The 18330-nt window shown below is 41.6% G+C and overlaps 5 non-coding genes across 5 annotated transcripts; 3 read left to right on the top strand and 2 right to left on the bottom strand.

The window, feature by feature from the left end:
• Window positions 1–9185: 9185 nt before the first annotated feature.
• Window positions 9186–9267, top strand: trnal-aag (transfer RNA leucine (anticodon AAG)). The gene has a single exon. It is a non-coding gene; the product is annotated as a tRNA-Leu (tRNA).
• Window positions 9268–11027: 1760 nt separating this feature from the next.
• On the bottom strand, window positions 11028–11101 carry trnat-agu (transfer RNA threonine (anticodon AGU)). The gene has a single exon. It is a non-coding gene; the product is annotated as a tRNA-Thr (tRNA).
• A 1678-nt stretch (window positions 11102–12779) lies between these two features.
• Window positions 12780–12861, top strand: trnal-aag (transfer RNA leucine (anticodon AAG)). Its single transcript has one exon. It is a non-coding gene; the product is annotated as a tRNA-Leu (tRNA).
• Window positions 12862–13873: 1012 nt separating this feature from the next.
• trnat-agu (transfer RNA threonine (anticodon AGU)) lies at window positions 13874–13947 on the bottom strand. The gene has a single exon. It is a non-coding gene; the product is annotated as a tRNA-Thr (tRNA).
• Window positions 13948–15625: 1678 nt separating this feature from the next.
• On the top strand, window positions 15626–15707 carry trnal-aag (transfer RNA leucine (anticodon AAG)). The gene has a single exon. It is a non-coding gene; the product is annotated as a tRNA-Leu (tRNA).
• The last annotated feature ends 2623 nt before the right edge of the window (window positions 15708–18330 follow it).

Below are 18330 nucleotides of genomic sequence, written 5' to 3'. Positions count from 1 at the left end.
GTGCTCTTGAGGATCCTTGTGATATTTTGAGCTCTAGCTGAATGATAAGTGTCGCATTTTAAATCATTTTTGTATTTAAAACTTATGAAACGCCCTGTTAAAAGCAAGGGAGTTTTTATTCCCGTTGAAGTAAAACAAAATGCCTGACAAAGTATGGCTTGGACAGATTCCAAGTGCTTGTACAAATGTGCTAAAGAAATTATACTTTGAGTATACAGCTTGTCCAAAGTCATTCATTATTAATACTATTAGTAATATCTTCGGTAAAGCCTTTGATGCATAAATATTTCTGATAAAGGTAGGTTGTGTACTTTTGTCCAACTGAGCAATCTTGCTTTCATAAAATAGACCAACATTTTAATGACTGATGATTAACATGCTGTAATACACAGTTCAAAATTAAAAGCTCAAATGCTGTACATGAGAGGTTAAGCTCCCCCCGGCGGTTTTACAAGGTGACGCCGGATAGTTTCCGGCGTGACGTCGAATGACGCGATTAACCGCGTGATACTGCGTGACACCGCGACACGCCCACCGGGGTATGCCGCGGAATACCCCACCCATTTTGAATGGCTGCATCTGTACTCTTCTCTTTACCGCACGTATGGAGTTTGCGTGAGTGACGAGTAACGAGCTCGATCAGACCCAATCTACTGCTTTCATCCAAAACAGCCCTTTATTTGGCTTTAAACTCCACCTGTTACCCCTCACACTCAATGTTTCAGAAAAAGGGTTTTAATTTAAGCTTTGCCCAGCAGTGTTTGAGCAGAGAGAAGAAATAGAAGCGCCATTCGCGCCAGTTTAGCATAGTAACCACTAACTCCAATAATCCACTTATATTAATAATTTTTATTATTATAAAAGCGAAAGAATCCCAGCTTCTGCATAAAAAAACACAAAATTTAAATTTTAAAGTTTTTATTGATACCCAAGCGATAACAACTTACACTATTAAGTTCTACATTAAATTAAATAAGATACAAAAGCAAAGAATAAAAACACTAGACAATTTTTGTGCAAGGCAAGAGGCATCACAAAAAAAGTTTCCAACATGACCTGCTGAAACATGACTTGTGATCCATCACCATTTGATTGCAACAAGCTTGGGCCATAATGTAAACTTCCAGACCCTCTCAGTCTCTTTCTCCCCAAATCTTCTCCGGTGGATCAAAATGTAGTCTCTCAAATAAGACAGCCTTCTGTATCACTGACAGAGGCGGAGTTTTTTCCATTCTATATACCAATGTAGTTCTAGTCTTCCATAAAGCTTCCCTTAGGCAACAGATGACCTGCCAGACTTTTCTTTCTTCCGATTTCGATAGCTTCTCAAGTCCATATCCATAGAGCACTACCTGGGGGTCACTTATACCGCAAGCCAGAAAGCACCTTATCCAGCTGTTAGCCAATGTCCACACCTCTTTTGCGATGCCACAGTCCCACAGGACGTGCCGGATGGATTCTTCTTGTCCGCATCCTTCCACTGGACACCTTGATGTCTTCCCCATGCCTCTCGAATACATCACAGCCCTTGTTGGTAAAACTTCATGTGCAATCAACCAGCACATGTCTCTGTGTCTGTTCAACAAAACCGTGTGGCCAACCCTTTTCCAAACATGGCTGGGATCCCCAGCCACAAGGCCACGAATATGACATACTGCACCTCTACCCTGCACAACAAGTTCCAACCTTCTTGCACTTGTCAACACATCCAGTGCCTCATTTTCCAAATTCCATTCCCTTAAAAATTTATTTATGATAAAATATGAATATGGGAGGTTAAAAGCAACAGGTGCTGTTAAAGGGACCTCTAAAACTTTCAATGTCCTTAAATAAAAACCACACAAAAAGCGAGACGTAAAGGATACTTTCCCCCTGTTCCCTACCGCTAAAGACAAATGTAATGATACATATTTGTACATTAGGAAAGTGAACAGTTCAGGCATGCCTTTTCCACCCATTTCCACCTTTTTTTCTACAACCACCCTCTTTACTCTCTCCCATTTTGACCTCCAGAAAAAATAAAAAATAGCCCTCTTTAAAACCAATAAAACAGACCTTGATGGCATAAAAACAGCACTGACAAACAACAGTAATGGTAAAATTACAGTCTTGACAACTAAAACCTTGCCTTCCATTGTTAATTCCCGTAAACTCCACAGACCGATGTTGCTTTTGACTTTCCCTACCACCCTCTCCCAATTCCTACTCCCCATCCCATTTCTGTCAAAGTTTATTCCCAAGATCTTTATTTCATCTCTACGAATTGCGATTCCCACATTTTCCTCTTCACTCCAGTTTCCATATTGCATCAGCACACATTTGTTTTTATTCAGCTTGGCCCCTGATGCTCCGCAAAACTGGGTTGTCACCTCCAAGCTATTTCTGACTCCCTTATAATCTGTACAAAAAACATTTACATCGTCCATGTATAGTACAGTTCTCACCTCTTGGGCCCCACTCCCAGGGATTTTAATGCCTTCAATCCCATTCTCCATTCTTAAGGCTTGTGCCAGTGGTTCTATGCAGCAAACAAAAAGAAGTGGGGATAACGGACAGCCTTGGCGAACACCGCAATTCACAATAACCACATTTGACATGCTTCCATTAATCATTATTCTACTTCCTATACCCTTATATAATAACCTTACCCAAGTGAGGAACCTGGTTGAAAGCCCCATCTTTTGTAGTACTTTAAACATATACTCATGAAAGATACGATCGTAAGCTTTCTCAAAATCCAAGTTTAAGACCGCTAATCCAATATTCCTCTCTCTCGCATAACCTATGGTATCCCTAATCAGTATTAGCCTGTCCGTGATCCTCCTCCCTGCCACACCACAAGCTTGATCTGGATGAATGACTTCACTAAGGACAGTTTTTAATCAAAGCGTTAAACACTTGGAAAACAATTTAAGATCACAATTCAATAAAGTTATCAGTCGCCAATTTGCCAGGTCTGTGCGATCATTCTTTTTGAATAGTAAGATCACAACTCCCGTCTTAAAGCTGTCCGGCAGTTCTTCTAAAAACTCAAATTCTTTAAAAATGGTTAAAAGATCCAATGCTAAAATATCCCAAAAGGCCCTGTAAAACTCAATGGGTAGACCATCCAACCCTGGAGTTTTACCCGTTTTGAAGGTCTTCAAACTTTCCATTAACTCTTCTACAGAAAGGCCTTTTGATAACACAGTATCGTCTTTTACACTCTTTGGAATGACTTGCACAAATTTTTCTAACAAATCCTTAGACACTTGTTTCTTTCCAAACAACTCCCCATAGAAATCCTCAGCTACAGTCAACATGTCTTCCATACAAGTTTGCAAAAGCCCCTCTCGTCCCTTCAATGCTGACATTAGTCCCCTCCCTGCAACCCTTTTCTTGAAAAAAAATCTTGTACATTTTTCACCTTCTTCAAGCTCTTTCCCTTTGCTTTGAAACATTATTTTTTAAATCTTTTCTCTAGAGAGATTTAAAAGCTCATTCTTTAATTCTTTGATTTCCTCACTGAAGTCCCACCCCTCTTCTAATAGCTTAACATACCTCTGCAATCTCTTTTGTAATCCGTTTTCAACCCTTCGTATCCTAGCCTGTTTTCTCCTCCCCATCTCTATGAAGAATGCTTTTGTACGCTCCTTCACCTCCTCCCACCACTGTGCTCTTGTGCCAAACAGGTCATACAAAGACTGCCATTCCTTATATCTTTCCCTGAACCTGCTCCTCACTTCCTCATCCTCCAGAAGTGAAATATTCAGCTTCCACACACCCTTCCCCACAGTAATGGCCTTTGGAATAGAAAGTGTACATGAGAGTAGACAATGGTCAGAGAAAAAAAAAAACAGGGGTTGTGCAAGTAAAATCACGTATCAAAACAAAATCTATGTGTGAGGCTTGGGTCCCATTAGACTTGTGCCATGTGAAACCTGCCCTCCCCTGAATATGAAGTTTGAAGGCATCTTTCAGTTTAAAATCTTTACATACCGTTTGCAATAATATTGATGATTTATCAAATTGGACCCGTCTCTCACACCTCATTCTGCCTTCTCTTTCTAAAAGGCAATTAAAATCTCTAGCTAAAACCAGTGGTTCCCATCCCAATAAATATTCTCTCAATTCCTGAATTAGGACATATCTATCTGTCAAATGGGCAACTCGGACAATAAAAACCTAAAACCTAATAAAATCCATGTAAGTCTCCCTTTCGTTCCCAATGCACATAACTGAATATAAACCAGTCAAGTTCAGGTACTTTTCTGATGTATCTGAATAGTTCTGGCGCAGCTGTTATAACAAAGAGACTTACTAACTTTTTTTTCATACGAGCTCTTGCCGTTTTTAAATCGAATATTTTTTTGAATTCGCTAAAGCGCACAAAACACCAGCATCACTCATCATAAGCATCTGACCAATCACATTCCTGAATTTTAAACCCATTTAGTATTTATTTTTAACTTGTTTTATTTTTAAAAAAAAAATTACACACCAGTTTGAAGTATTCTTGCCATTTTTAGCATATTGTAAGGGGATTTTTTAAAAACATTTTATGTTTTTAAATCATATGAAACACAATCAACCCATTGTAATTTCCCATTGATAATTCTTGAGCTTTATAACTGTGTATTATTTCTTTTTAACTTTTAACTTTTTACCTTGTTTTAATATTTTTTTAATTATTTTTGCATTTTACAGTGCTTTTTTAATATATTGTGAGCATTTTAGTGTCATTTTAAAATAGGACTATCAATGCTCCTGACTTTTAAACCTGTATTTATTCTGATATAATTCTCTCCACCTGCAGATGAGGGAGGTATTTGATTTTAACTTTGTTGATTTGGGGGGAAAATGTACATTAATTTCCTTGTACATTTCCTTCCTTGTTATCACAAGTGGGAAACCTGGCATTTTTGGATGAATTGCAATCTTTACTGCAAGGCCTTCAGACTGATATAGAAATGATGGGAGATTTAAATGACACATTTGATAAATCAGACAGGAACAGCATAACATCTAAAATGGCAGAACCCTCTTAAGTACTGAAAAAGTTCTGGCATATTCATAATAAATAACATTTATTTAATTTGAAGCATAAAATTTGCATTAAAAAGAAAACCACAATTTGTACGATATCATATTTCAATATCAACGTTCAGATGAAGGATTTGAAGAAGCAACAGCGATAGGAAAGTACATTGATTTTGGGACAATGTTTGCATCTGAATAATTCCTCATCCTGGAAAGAAGGGAAAAAAAAGTTTTGAGTCTCAGTCTTCAGGATCCCCCCCCAAAAAATGTGCAAATTTGTTTCCGATTTATTTTGGATAAAGATATAACTCTCATAGAAGATACATTTTATCAGTTGAATGCAGTCGATACTTTCGACTTTTTATATGATGACAGGACCTACATTTAGGGCTCAGTACTGATAACACTGCTGCTATTGATGGAGTAAAAATAAGTGATGTACTGGCAGTTTTTTTTTTCTGAGGCAAGAAGTCCTAGAACACCTCCTATAAAAATGTTAAGATTCAGAGTAAGAAATATTTTTCCACCTCACCTAATGCTATTGCATTAACGAGGCTGGAGTTGGCTTCTTATTCACCAGCTGCTGCTTCGCGTTTCTCATTCCATTTTAAATGCTGCTGCTGTGATGTTATGTCATCTTTCGCCTGTAGATGGCTCTCTACAGTCATTTTTAAAAATACTTATCCAGATGTATTACTGTACATATCCTCAGTAAAATGGAATATGTAAGTAGAGACTGTCCAAATTGCATTTTTGTATGAAACACATTTCAGAAACACAACTCACAATAAAACAAACTGGCATGTTATACCACGAGTAAATAAGACAAAGGCAAAACGTAAATTCACTGGAACTTCCTGCATATTTTCCACGACCTTGCCTTCTGATCATAAAAAGTCTCAAACTCTTGCATTTTGCAAGAAATTTTAATATAGCAGTTTTAAATGGGACATTTAGAACATGGCATATGAGAATATATGGTTAACTGAGGATGAGCAGAGGATGATCGCACTTTCTGCTTATTGCTGTGAACCTACCTCCTGGTTATAAAAATGTCTAAAAATTCTGACACAGATGTGTGAGAGACAATGGAACTTCAGGACATTTTACTGTACCGTTTTTTTAATACAACTCTCTGAACATGGCATGAGAGAATACATTGTCAAATGGTAAATGCAATGTTTGCTATATTGCTAGGGCTCTCCCTCCTGATTTTAGAATCGTCTCATATTTCTGACATCAAGGTGTGAGACACAATATAACAGACTGTCAAAATCCTGAACTTCAGGACATTTTACGGTACCATTTTAAAAATATGACCCTCTGAGCATGGCATGTGAGAAAATGGCATGTGAGAATGCATTGGGAAAAGATGAATGCAATTTCTGCTTAATTGCTATTGCCCTCCCTCCTGATTACAAACTCGTCTCACAATTCTGAGACGGAGGTGTGAGACACAATGTAACAGACACTCATAATCGTGAAGTACAAGAGATTTTACTGTAACGTTTTTTTTAATAATGACCCTCTGGCATGTGAGGACTTGTAGTCAACAATATAGCACACATTCTGCCAATTTACTTTGTCCCTCCTTCCTCGTTAGCAAAACATCTTAGTATACCGACACTTAGGTAAATGTCTCTAAATCCAGAAGTTAAGTTGTCAAAGTATATCGGAGTCAACCGATACTGATCAGGTTCTGCTGATGCTGAGCCCACAGCCTTCACCATAAGGTCCAATTCCCCAAGCCTGCTGACCTTATATGTCCATCCCTTCTCATCAAAATTCGTTTTTTCACAGGGTACCCTTCAGAAATCGCAGTATAGAATGAAAAAACTCCAATAGATATCTGCCACTGTTGGCGATTTTCCTTTAAGATAGATAGAAAATACTTTATTAATCCCGTAGGGAAATTGACAAATGATTCTCCAGAAATTTTATGGAGTGTATCACTTTCACTGAGACGGAGAAGTGTTAAGCTGTACATGAGTCTTTGTGGTTCGGTTGTTAACCAAAAGGGTGGTGGTTTGAGACCTCCCAGGGACGCTGAGCCTTTAAATGAACACACCCTCTTCACTTCATTTCTCCATGGCCGGTCTTGTACGGCAATCAAATACAGAGCCCGTAGGGGGCAGTAAGCCCGCATATATAGCTCACTGTGTATATAATGAAGAAGCGGAGGTTAGTTTCTCATCTGCATGTTGCAGAGCCTTACGCAACTCGTACCAACAGCTGGGGTTTGATCCCTGCACGGGCTATTAGTTGAAAGACCATTGTAAATGAGGTGTAACAGATTTATCCAGCTGGCTTTTATGTTTCATACTAAATTGCTATCTTGAAACCAAAATAATTAGAAATATGGAACACAACCGTTGTTCCCCGTGAAGGAAAGCTGTTTTACACTGACGTCACTCCTTTTTATTTAATCCAGATTTTAAAAACAACTCCGACCTATCAAAGGAAAATGTTACACAAAAGTTGGAAAGCACACTCTGAATCCATCTGTATATTTGATTTCCGCAATCCGTTCAAGGCTGCCTATGTTAATCGTAAGTGTATAGATGAAACATTTAATATATTGTTCAGTTTAAATCAAAATACTTTACTACTACAAGAGAGAAGTATAGTATGGAGGATGCGACAAATGTGTGATTTCTTGGAAGAAAACTACTTTTCTTTGCATTCGAAATTAATTCGAAACAATTGACACACAAACCCTTTGTCTTTTTTTAAAGAGATTATATCTTTAAACAGACAAATGTATAAAATGTGTTTTTTTACCTAGAGATTTTGGACAGGGGCGATGTATTACTAGTAGAGGCTGCTGACTAACACTGTACTGTCTGGAGATCAGCTCCATTTGCAATAAAAAAACGTGCGTAACAAAGCTGGAGAGCAGCTGAACTTGTGCTCAGTAGTCAGTATGGTGCTGAGGGTTCAATACTGTCGTTGTTGTATTAGCACGAGCTGCACAGGCTCTGAATCAGACCATTTCAATTAGTCTGATCAGTGCAGGACAAGTTAATGTAGAATTATTGCTTTGTCTGTCTGTTGTTTGTATATAAATGGATGTCTCTGATAACTTAATGTTAGTTTTTATTTTAGTTTTACGATGTAGGTCATGCGTTGATATATGACATGTCTCATTCCTGATTCAGCTCATGTTCCATAGGAGAGAAGAGATTCCTCCTGTTTCTCGTACAACCATATCAGAACAGAAGCCCATGTCACCCAGCTCTGATTCAAGATCGAGTTGCATCTTCAACATTTTGTTTTTGTTTCTGATCATAATTTTCTTTAGTTATGATCAATATTGAACTTTTTCTAAGTAAAACAAAACTAATCAAACATGCAGGCAGATTTTTGAAAAGTATTAGGAGTTGATAGGGCGCTCCTTCGGAATAGTCGTCAGAAAATGTGAGAAAAAGAAAAGTTACGTAAACTCTCACACAGAGCATTAAAGACTGGAATCTGATCATAAAAAAACTAGCTGTCTCCCCGTCGGTAATCAAACCCCGGTTTCCCGCGTGACAGGCTGGGACACAAACAACTTTACTAACTAGGAGCGCTTGCTAGCTATTAGGAGGCATTTACTCTTAAATATGTTACTGTTTTGGGTTTCGAATTTAATTTTCCCGATACCAGTTTTTTACAAAAGTAAAGGCACATGGCACATGTGTGGCACATCACGTCCGAGTTTAGTGACAACTACCTCAGAGATTGTAAGCTGGGTAGTTTCAGATCACTTTTTTTTAAAGGTTCAAGCAAACCCGAATACCTTTGTGTAATCATTTTTCATAAAGTGTAATTGTATTATAGCATGTGCCCTTAATGATTTTCTTGATACGTTATATGTGCTCTTGTTTGTATTGTATGTAGTTTTGTTGTTCAAATAAAACGTAAAAGACACAACTTTCCGGATGCGGCTGCTGTAAAAATAAAATGACATCAAGGGTGCTGTACGCAGAGGTCTGAAACCTGCTCCACAGAAGATCTTTATCCAGAGGTGTTAAAGAAGTCGAGATCTCGCCATGAGAGGGGAAGCATCTCAGAAAAAGCAGGTGCAGTCGGTTCCACGGTCATAACGCCACTAATTCGGGCGACAAGAGCAAAACCCACCCGGCTTCCTCCGGGCAAGTAATGAGACAAAGAGACAGTGCACAGCGGGTAGCGTGGCCGAGCGGTCTAAGGCGCTGGATTAAGGCTCCAGTCTTTTCGGGGGCGTGGGTTCAAATCCCACCGCTGCCAGGTGCTTCCGTCGAGACCCCCTTTCAGCTGGCTTCAGACGAAAGGGAGGGAACTGCTTTTTGGCAGTCTCTCGAGAAACTAAGCAAAGTGTTTAAAGATACTTTCTCAGCTTGTCATCAAGGCACAAAACAAAAACCTTCTTGCGTCCTCTCAACCCAAAAGCGCTTTGTCACTTTTTGCGTTATAATAATAATAATAATAATAATAAACTTTATTTTATATAGCGCCTTTAAAGGTGGCTTCTCAAAGCGCTTTACAGGATGACAATAACAATAAATAAGAAGACTACAACAATAAATAAGAAAATTTCACAAGACAGGACACAATTATAATTACAACAATACAACAATAACAATAGAGGAGACCGTGGAAGATGATATTAAGAAGAGCAGAGGGGTGAAGAATGGAACCAGTTAAGTAAAGGCTTTTCTGAAAAGGAGGGTTTTGAGTCTGGATTTGAAGGAGTTTAGAGAAGGTGACTCTCTAATATCCTTGGGCAAGGAGTTCCAGAGCTTGGGGGCATAGCAGGAGAAGGCCCTGTCGCCCATACAATGTAGATGGGCTTGGGGGACAGTAAGGAGGGCAGAATTTGAAGAGCGGAGGTTGCGAGGTGGGGAGTAGGGCGATAAAAGTTCAGACAGGTATTGAGGTGCCAAGCCATGTAAAGCCTTGTAGGTGAGCATGAGGATTTTAAAGTCTACGCGGAATTTGACCGGAAGCCAGTGCAAGGACTCCAGGATAGGAGTAATGTGAACACTTGCACTAGATCTGGTCAGGATTCTGGCTGCTGAATTTTGGACATACTGCAGCTTGTTCAGAGTAGATTTAGATACCCCAGGGAGCAGAGCATTGCAGTAGTCAATTCGAGAGAATACAAATATGTTGATCAGCTTTTCAGCCACAGTTAATGATAGCATTTAATGATAGCGTTATGTAGGGAACGATGTCTGCCCAGATCACTTTTGTGTCAATGCAAATCGTAGTGTGCCCTCCGTTTTAATGTTGGCTGTGCTGGCGTGCTGCTTCTGTCTGTGAAACTTGAATGTTCTGCTTCTTCACACCAAATCGTCGGCGGGGGTTGAGCTTGTTAAATCTTTGCGCATAGCGCTCCTTTGGAAGTACTTTGTCCAAGTTCAAAAGCAATCGTGGGATTTACTTCATGCGTGCAAAAAGCATGCCTCGCACGACAGATTTAAATGGGGAATGGAGCCTGCTTCTTGCTGTTTTTCCTGTGGTTGCAGTTACAAAGTTGATCGTGCTTTCACATTCTGTTAACAGTATTCACTGGCTGAGCTTTATCAGTTGGTTCGTAAAGGAATCTCTGCTTCGGTTCCAGAAAAGTCATCTGTAGTGTGTTTTTTTCCGTGCCCATGGCAGTCTTTTAAAGCTGGTAGTAATGGCGGCGAAGTTAATTTTTTATCCTCTTTAAAAGAATAAGGACGGGCTGGGGCAAGCTCCATTTACCACTCTTTCAGCTAACCGCCAAACTCGCGAACTGATTACACTGCAGAGCCACAGGCGCCTCGCTTTTCTCCATTCTCTGGGTTAGGGTGAAAAAATTTTTTGCTGGTATTAGCTGGCCTGCTGGGAGTACCTCTTCTTCACTGATAAGCAAGATTTGTGTTTCATCTTTCGCAAGCTGTATAGATTTCTTTCAAAACAAGTTGTTCCAGAAAGGAAACGGACACTTGCATTCACCTGAATTAAAAGGCATGGGATTTGCCCATAAGGATAAATTCTGTACAGTAAGACAGGAAGAAAGGCACCGCTGGGAATCGGACCCAGGATCTCCTGTTTACTAGACAGGCGCTTTAGCCAACTAAGCCACGGCGCCGGCAAAGTGCTGTCCTTTGACAGCCACTTGGACACGTCTCTACTGCTCTGAGACATCTGCGTTCGGTGTGCACCGAGCCTGCTCGCCTTGCAAGTTGCCTCATTTACATACGATAGTTCCACCACTAAGAGAAAGGATGAGAAATGGCTTTTATCTGTCACTTTTCATGTCAGAGGATCTCAATCTGCTTTCCCTGTACAAGAGGATGTCCAACTCATGTAGCTAAAGACGTAGACGACAGTGCTCCACTGAAATCTTGATCTCACAACCCTCGGCATGACTCCGCTGTGTTCCGCTTTAGACAAAGGGGGGAAAAGACTTCTTTCATCACACGTTTTGCACTGTTTACGGTGTTTGCAGTGCTCTTTCTTAAATGAAAACCAGGAATCGGCACCATATGAGGTGAGACTAGATAATATTGGAACAAGTAGCCTCGCCATTCCATGCGTGACGTGAGCAAAGTGTAATTCCTGTCTTTATAGTGTGCTTGTTAGAGACATAGCTGGCACCCAGAGCGCTTTAAATCCGGGAGTCAGCAGCCCAAGACAAGAGAGTTTCCTTCGTCTATGTTTTTTGCGTGAAGGGGGAAACCATGCGTGTGCTGCAAACGATCTTAGTATCGAAGTGCCGTCCCACATAACCGATCCGAACAATCTGCTTTACAGAGGAGCACTGCCAGAGCTTATCGTTGGCAAACTGAAGACCAGGCCGACCTCTTCTGTGACTCTTGAACACTGAGTCTCAAGGTTGTGAATTCAAGCTCCACGCTGGCGGGAAATTCCATAGGTAATGATCACATTTTCTTGCATGCTAATCAAAAGAAATATTAAGAAACTTTTCCCGATACCAGTTTTTTACAAAAGTAAAGGCACACGGCACATGTGTGCCACATCACGTCCGAGTTGAGTGACAACTACCTCAGAGATTGTAAGCTGGGTAGTTTCAGATCAGATCACTTTTTGTATCAAAGGTTCAAGCAAACCCGAATACTTTTGCAAGAGACATTTCAGAATCCCAGTCAAATCCAGTACGATTGCTGGATCCTTTGAATTCGACTGAACTATAGCACGGATCTGCAGTCCACCATTAGAATACTGTGGGTGTGCTGTATAAGCCATACCGCCCAAAATAGTTCTAAAACAGGAGAAGCATCCTCGTTTAGGAATGTGGTATAAAGTGAAATGGTCTGGGAAGAGTCCTACGTTTGAACAGTTCAAAATAGACGTCAAGGGGTATTTACGGACTCTTTCGAAATGTAAGAACAAGCTGTGCGGACCTTATCTTTATTTACCTTGTGTAATCGTTTTTCATAAAGTGTAATTGTATTATAGCATGTGCCCCTGACGATTTTCTTGATACGTTATATGTGCTCTTGTTTGTATTGTATGTAGTTTTGTTGTTCAAATAAAACGTAAAAGACACAACTTTCCGGATGCGGCTGCTGTAACAATAAAATGACATCAAGGGTGCTGTACGCAGAGGTCTGAAACCTGCTCCACAGAAGATCTTTATCCAGAGGTGTTAAAGAACTCGAGATCTCGCCATGAAAGGGGAAGCATCTCAGAAAAAGCAGGTGCAGTCGGTTCCACGGTCATAACGCCACTAAGTCGGGCGACAAGAGCAAAACCCACCCGGCTTCCTCCGGGCAAGTAATGAGACAAAGAAACAACACACAGTGGGTAGCGTGGCCGAGCGGTCTAAGGCGCTGGATTAAGGCTCCAGTCTCTTCGGGGGCGTGGGTTCGAATCCCACTGCTGCCAGGTGCTTCTGTCAAGACCCCCTTTCAGCTGGCTTCAGATGAAAAAGAGGGAACTGCTTTTTGGCAGTCTCTCGAGAAATTAAGCAAAGTGTTTAAAGATACTTTCTCAGCTTGACATCAAGGCACAAAACAAAAACCTTCTTGCGTCCTCTCAACCCAAAAGCGCTTTGCCACTTTTTGCGTTATGCAGGGAACGACGTCTGCCCAGATCACTTTTGTGTCAATGCAAATCGTAGTGTGCCCTCCGTTTTAATGTTGGCTGTGCTGGCGTGCTGCTTCTGTCTGTGAAACTTGAATGTTCTGCTTCTTCACACCAAATCATCGGTGGGGGTTGAGCTTGTTAAATCTTTGCGCATAGCGCTCCTTTGGAAGTACTTTGTCCAAGTTCAAAAGCGATCGTGGGATTTACTTCATGCGTGCCAAAAAGCATGCCTCGCACGACAGATTTAAATGGGGAATGGAGCCTGCTTCTTGCTGTTTTTCCTGTGGTTGCAGTTACAAAGTTGATCGTCCTTTCACATTCTGTTAACAGTATTCACTGGCTGAGCTTTATCAGTTGGTTCGTAAAGGAATCTCTGCTTCGGTTCCAGAAAAGTCATCTGTGGTGTGTTTTTTTCCGTGCCCATGGCAGTCTTTTAAAGCAGGTAGTAGTGGCGGCGAAGTTAATTTTTTATCCTCTTTAAAAGAATAAGGACGGGCTGGGGCGAGCTCCATTTACCACTCTTTCAGCTAACCGCCGAACTTCCGAACTGATTACACTGCAGAGCCACAGGCGCCTCGCTTTTCTCCATTCTCTGGGTCAGGGTGAAAAAAAACTTGCTGGTATTAGCTGGCCTGCTGGGAGCACCTCTTCTTCACTGATAAGCAAGATTTGTGTTTCATCTTTCTCAAGCTGTATAGATTTCTTTCAAAACAAGTTGTTCCAGAAAGGAAACGAACACTTGCATTCACCTGAATTAAAAGGCATGGGATTTGCCCGTAAGGATAAATTCTGTACAGTAAGACAGGAAGAAAGGCACCGCTGGGAATCGGACCCAGGATCTCCTGTTTACTAGACAGGCGCTTTAGCCAACTAAGCCACGGCGCCGGCAAAGTGCTGTCCTTTGACAGCCACATGGACACGTCTCAACTGCTCTGAGACATCTGCATTCGGTGTGCACCGAGCCTGCTTGCCTTGCAAGTTTCCTCATTTACATGCGATAGCTCCACCACTAAGAGAAAGGATGAGAAATGGCTTTTATCTGGCACTTTTCATGTCAGAGGATCTCAATCTGCTTTCCGTGTACAAGAGGATGTCCAACTCATGTAGCTAAAGACGTAGACGACAGTGCTCCACTGAAATCTTGATCTCACAACCCTCGGCATGACTCCGCTGTGTTCTGCTTTAGACAAAGGGGGGAAAAGACTTCTTTCATCACACGTTTTGCACTGTTTATGGTGTTTGCAGTGCTCTTTCTTAAATGAAAACCAGGAATCGGCACCATATGAGGTGAGACTAGATAATATTGGATCAAGTAGCCTCGCCATTCCATGCGTGACATGCGCAAAGTGTAATTCCTGTCTTTATAGTGTGCTTGTTAGAGACTAAGCTGGCACCCAGAGCGCTTTAAATCCGGGAGTCAGCAGCCCAAGACAATAGAGCTTCCTTCGTCTATGTTTTTTGCGTGAAGGGGGAAACCATGCGTGTGCTGCAAACGATCTTAGTATCGAAGTGCCCTCCCACATAACCGATCCGAACAATCTGCTTTACAGAGGAGCACTGCCGGAGCTTATCGTTGGCAAACTGAAGACCAGGCTGACCTCTTCTGTGACTCTTGAACACTGAGTCTCAAGGTTGTGAATTCAAGCTCCACGCTGGCGGGAAATTCCATAGGTAATGATCACATTTTCTTGCATGCTAATCAAAAGAAATATTAAGAAACCTTTCCCGATACCAGTTTTTTACAAAAGTAAAGGCACACGGCACATGTGTGCCACATCACGTCCGAGTTTAGTGACAACTACCTCAGAGATTGTAAGCTGGGTAGTTTCAGATCAGATCACTTTTTGTATCAAAGGTTCAAGCAAACCCGAATACTTTTGCAAGAGACATTTCAGAATCCCAGTCAAATCCAGTACGATTGCTGGATCCTTTGAATTCGACTGAACTATAGCACAGATCTGCAGTCCACCATTAGAATACTGTGGGTGTGCTGTATAAGCCATACCGCCCAAAATAGTTCTAAAACAGGAGAAGCATCCTCGTTTAGGAATGTGGTATAAAGTGAAATGGTCTGGGAAGAGTCCTACGTTTGAACAGTTCAAAATAGACGTCAAGGGGTATTTACGGACTCTTTCGAAATGTAAGAACAAGCTGTGCGGACCTTATCTTTATTTACCTTGTGTAATCGTTTTTCATAAAGTGTAATTGTATTATAGCATGTGCCCCTGACGATTTTCTTGATACGTTATATGTGCTCTTGTTTGTATTGTATGTAGTTTTGTTGTTCAAATAAAACGTAAAAGACACAACTTTCCGGATGCGGCTGCTGTAAAAATAAAATGACATCAAGGGTGCTGTACGCAGAGGTCTGAAACCTGCTCCACAGAAGATCTTTATCCAGAGGTGTTAAAGAAGTCGAGATCTCGCCATGAGAGGGGAAGCATCTCAGAAAAAGCAGGTGCAGTCGGTTCCACGGTCATAACGCCACTAAGTCGGGCGACAAGAGCAAAACCCACCCGGCTTTCTCCGGGCAAGTAATGAGACAAAGAAGCAACCCACAGCGGGTAGCGTGGCCGAGCGGTCTAAGGCGCTGGATTAAGGCTCCAGTCTCTTCGGGGGCGTGGGTTCGAATCCCACCGCTGCCAGGTGCTTCTGTTGAGACCCCCTTTCAGCTGGCTTCAGACGAAAGGGAGGGAACTGCTTTTTGGCAGTCTCTCGAGAAACTAAGCAAAGTGTTTAAAGATACTTTCTCAGCTTGACATCAAGGCACAAAACAAAAACCTTCTTGCGTCCTCTCAACCCAAAAGCGCTTTGCCACTTTTTGCGTTATGCAGGGAACGACGTCTGCCCAGATCACTTTTGTGTCAATGCAAATCGTAGTGTGCCCTCCGTTTTAATGTTGGCTGTGCTGGCGTGCTGCTTCTGTCTGTGAAACTTGAATGTTCTGCTTCTTCACACCAAATCATCGGCGGGGGTTGAGCTTGTTAAATCTTTGCGCATAGCGCTCCTTTGGAAGTACTTTGTCCAAGTTCAAAAGCGATCGTGGGATTTACTTCATGCGTGCCAAAAAGCATGCCTCGCACGACAGATTTAAATGGGGAATGGAGCCTGCTTCTTGCTGTTTTTCCTGTGGTTGCAGTTACAAAGTTGATCGTGCTTTCACATTCTGTTAACAGTATTCACTGGCTGAGCTTTATCAGTTGGTTCGTAAAGGAATCTCTGCTTCGGTTCCAGAAAAGTCATCTGTGGTGTGTTTTTTTCCGTGCCCATGGCAGTCTTTTAAAGCTGGTAGTAGTGGCGGCGAAGTTAATTTTTTATCCTCTTTAAAAGAATAAGGACGGGCTGGGGCGAGCTCCATTTACCACTCTTTCAGCTAACCGCCGAACTCCCGAACTGACTACACTGCAGAGACACAGGCGCCTCGCTTTTCTCCATTCTCTGGGTCAGGGTGAAAAAAAACTTACCGGTATTAGCTGGCCTGCTGGGAGCACCTCTTCTTCACTGATAAGCAAGATTTGTGTTTCATCTTTCTCAAGCTGTATAGATTTCTTTCAAAACAAGTTGTTCCAGAAAGGAAACGAACACTTGCATTCACCTGAATTAAAAGGCATGGGATTTGCCCGTAAGGATAAATTCTGTACAGTAAGACAGGAAGAAAGGCACCGCTGGGAATCGGACCCAGGATATCCTGTTTACTAGACAGGCGCTTTAGCCAACTAAGCCACGGCGCCGGCATTGTGCTGTCCTTTGACAGCCACATGGACACGTCTCAACTGCTCTGAGACATCTGCATTCGGTGTGCACCGAGCCTGCTAGCCTTGCAAGTTTCCTCATTTACATGCGATAGCTCCACCACTAAGAGAAAGGATGATAAATGGCTTTTATCTGGCACTTTTCATGTCAGAGGATCTCAATCTGCTTTCCGTGTACAAGAGGATGTCCAACTCATGTAGCTAAAGACGTAGACGACAGTGCTCCACTGAAATCTTGATCTCACAACCCTCGGCATGACTCCGCTGTGTTCTGTTTTAGACAAAGGGGGGAAAAGACTTCTTTCATCACACGTTTTGAACTGTTTACGGTGTTTGCAGTGCTCTTTCTTAAATGAAAACCAGGAATCGGCACCATATGAGGTGAGACTAGATAATATTGGATCAAATAGCCTCGCCATTCCATGCGTGACGTGAGCAAAGTGTAATTCCTGTCTTTATAGTGTGCTTGTTAGAGACATAGCTGGCACCCAGAGCGCTTTAAATCCGGGAGTCAGCAGCCCAAGACAAGAGAGTTTCCTTCGTCTATGTTTTTTGCGTGAAGGGGGAAACCATGCGTGTGCTGCAAACGATCTTAGTATCGAAGTGCCGTCCCACATAACTGATCCGAACAATCTGCTTTACAGAGGAGCACTGCCGGAGCTTATCGTTGGCAAACTGAAGACCAGGCTGACCTCTTCTGTGACTCTTGAACACTGAGTCTCAAGGTTGTGAATTCAAGCTCCACGCTGGCGGGAAATTCCATAGGTAATGATCACATTTTCTTGCATGCTAATCAAAAGAAATATTAAGAAACTTTTCCCGATACCAGTTTTTTACAAAAGTAAAGGCACACGGCACATGTGTGCCACATCACGTCCGAGTTGAGTGACAACTACCTCAGAGATTGTAAGCTGGGTAGTTTCAGATCAGATCACTTTTTGTATCAAAGGTTCAAGCAAACCCGAATACTTTTGCAAGAGACATTTCAGAATCCCAGTCAAATCCAGTACGATTGGTGGATCCTTTGAATTCGACTGAACTATAGCACAGATCTGCAGTCCACCATTAGAATACTGTGGGTGTGCTGTATAAGCCATACCGCCCAAAATAGTTCTAAAACAGGAGAAGCATCCTCGTTTAGGAATGTGGTATAAAGTGAAATGGTCTGGGAAGAGTCCTACGTTTGAACAGTTCAAAATAGACGTCAAGGGGTATTTACGGACTCTTTCGAAATGTAAGAACAAGCTGTGCGGACCTTATCTTTATTTACCTTGTGTAATCGTTTTTCATAAAGTGTAATTGTATTATAGCATGTGCCCCTGACGATTTTCTTGATACGTTATATGTGCTCTTGTTTGTATTGTATGTAGTTTTGTTGTTCAAATAAAACGTAAAAGACACAACTTTCCGGATGCGGCTGCTGTAAAAATAAAATGACATCAAGGGTGCTGTACGCAGAGGTCTGAAACCTGCTCCACAGAAGATCTTTATCCAGAGGTGTTAAAGAAGTCGAGAT

Source organism: Lepisosteus platostomus, chromosome 5, assembly GCF_059453375.1.
Source record: "Lepisosteus platostomus isolate fLepPlt1 chromosome 5, fLepPlt1.hap1, whole genome shotgun sequence".
NCBI lineage: Eukaryota > Metazoa > Chordata > Actinopteri > Semionotiformes > Lepisosteidae > Lepisosteus > Lepisosteus platostomus.
This window is presented reverse-complemented; position numbering and strand designations above follow the sequence as displayed.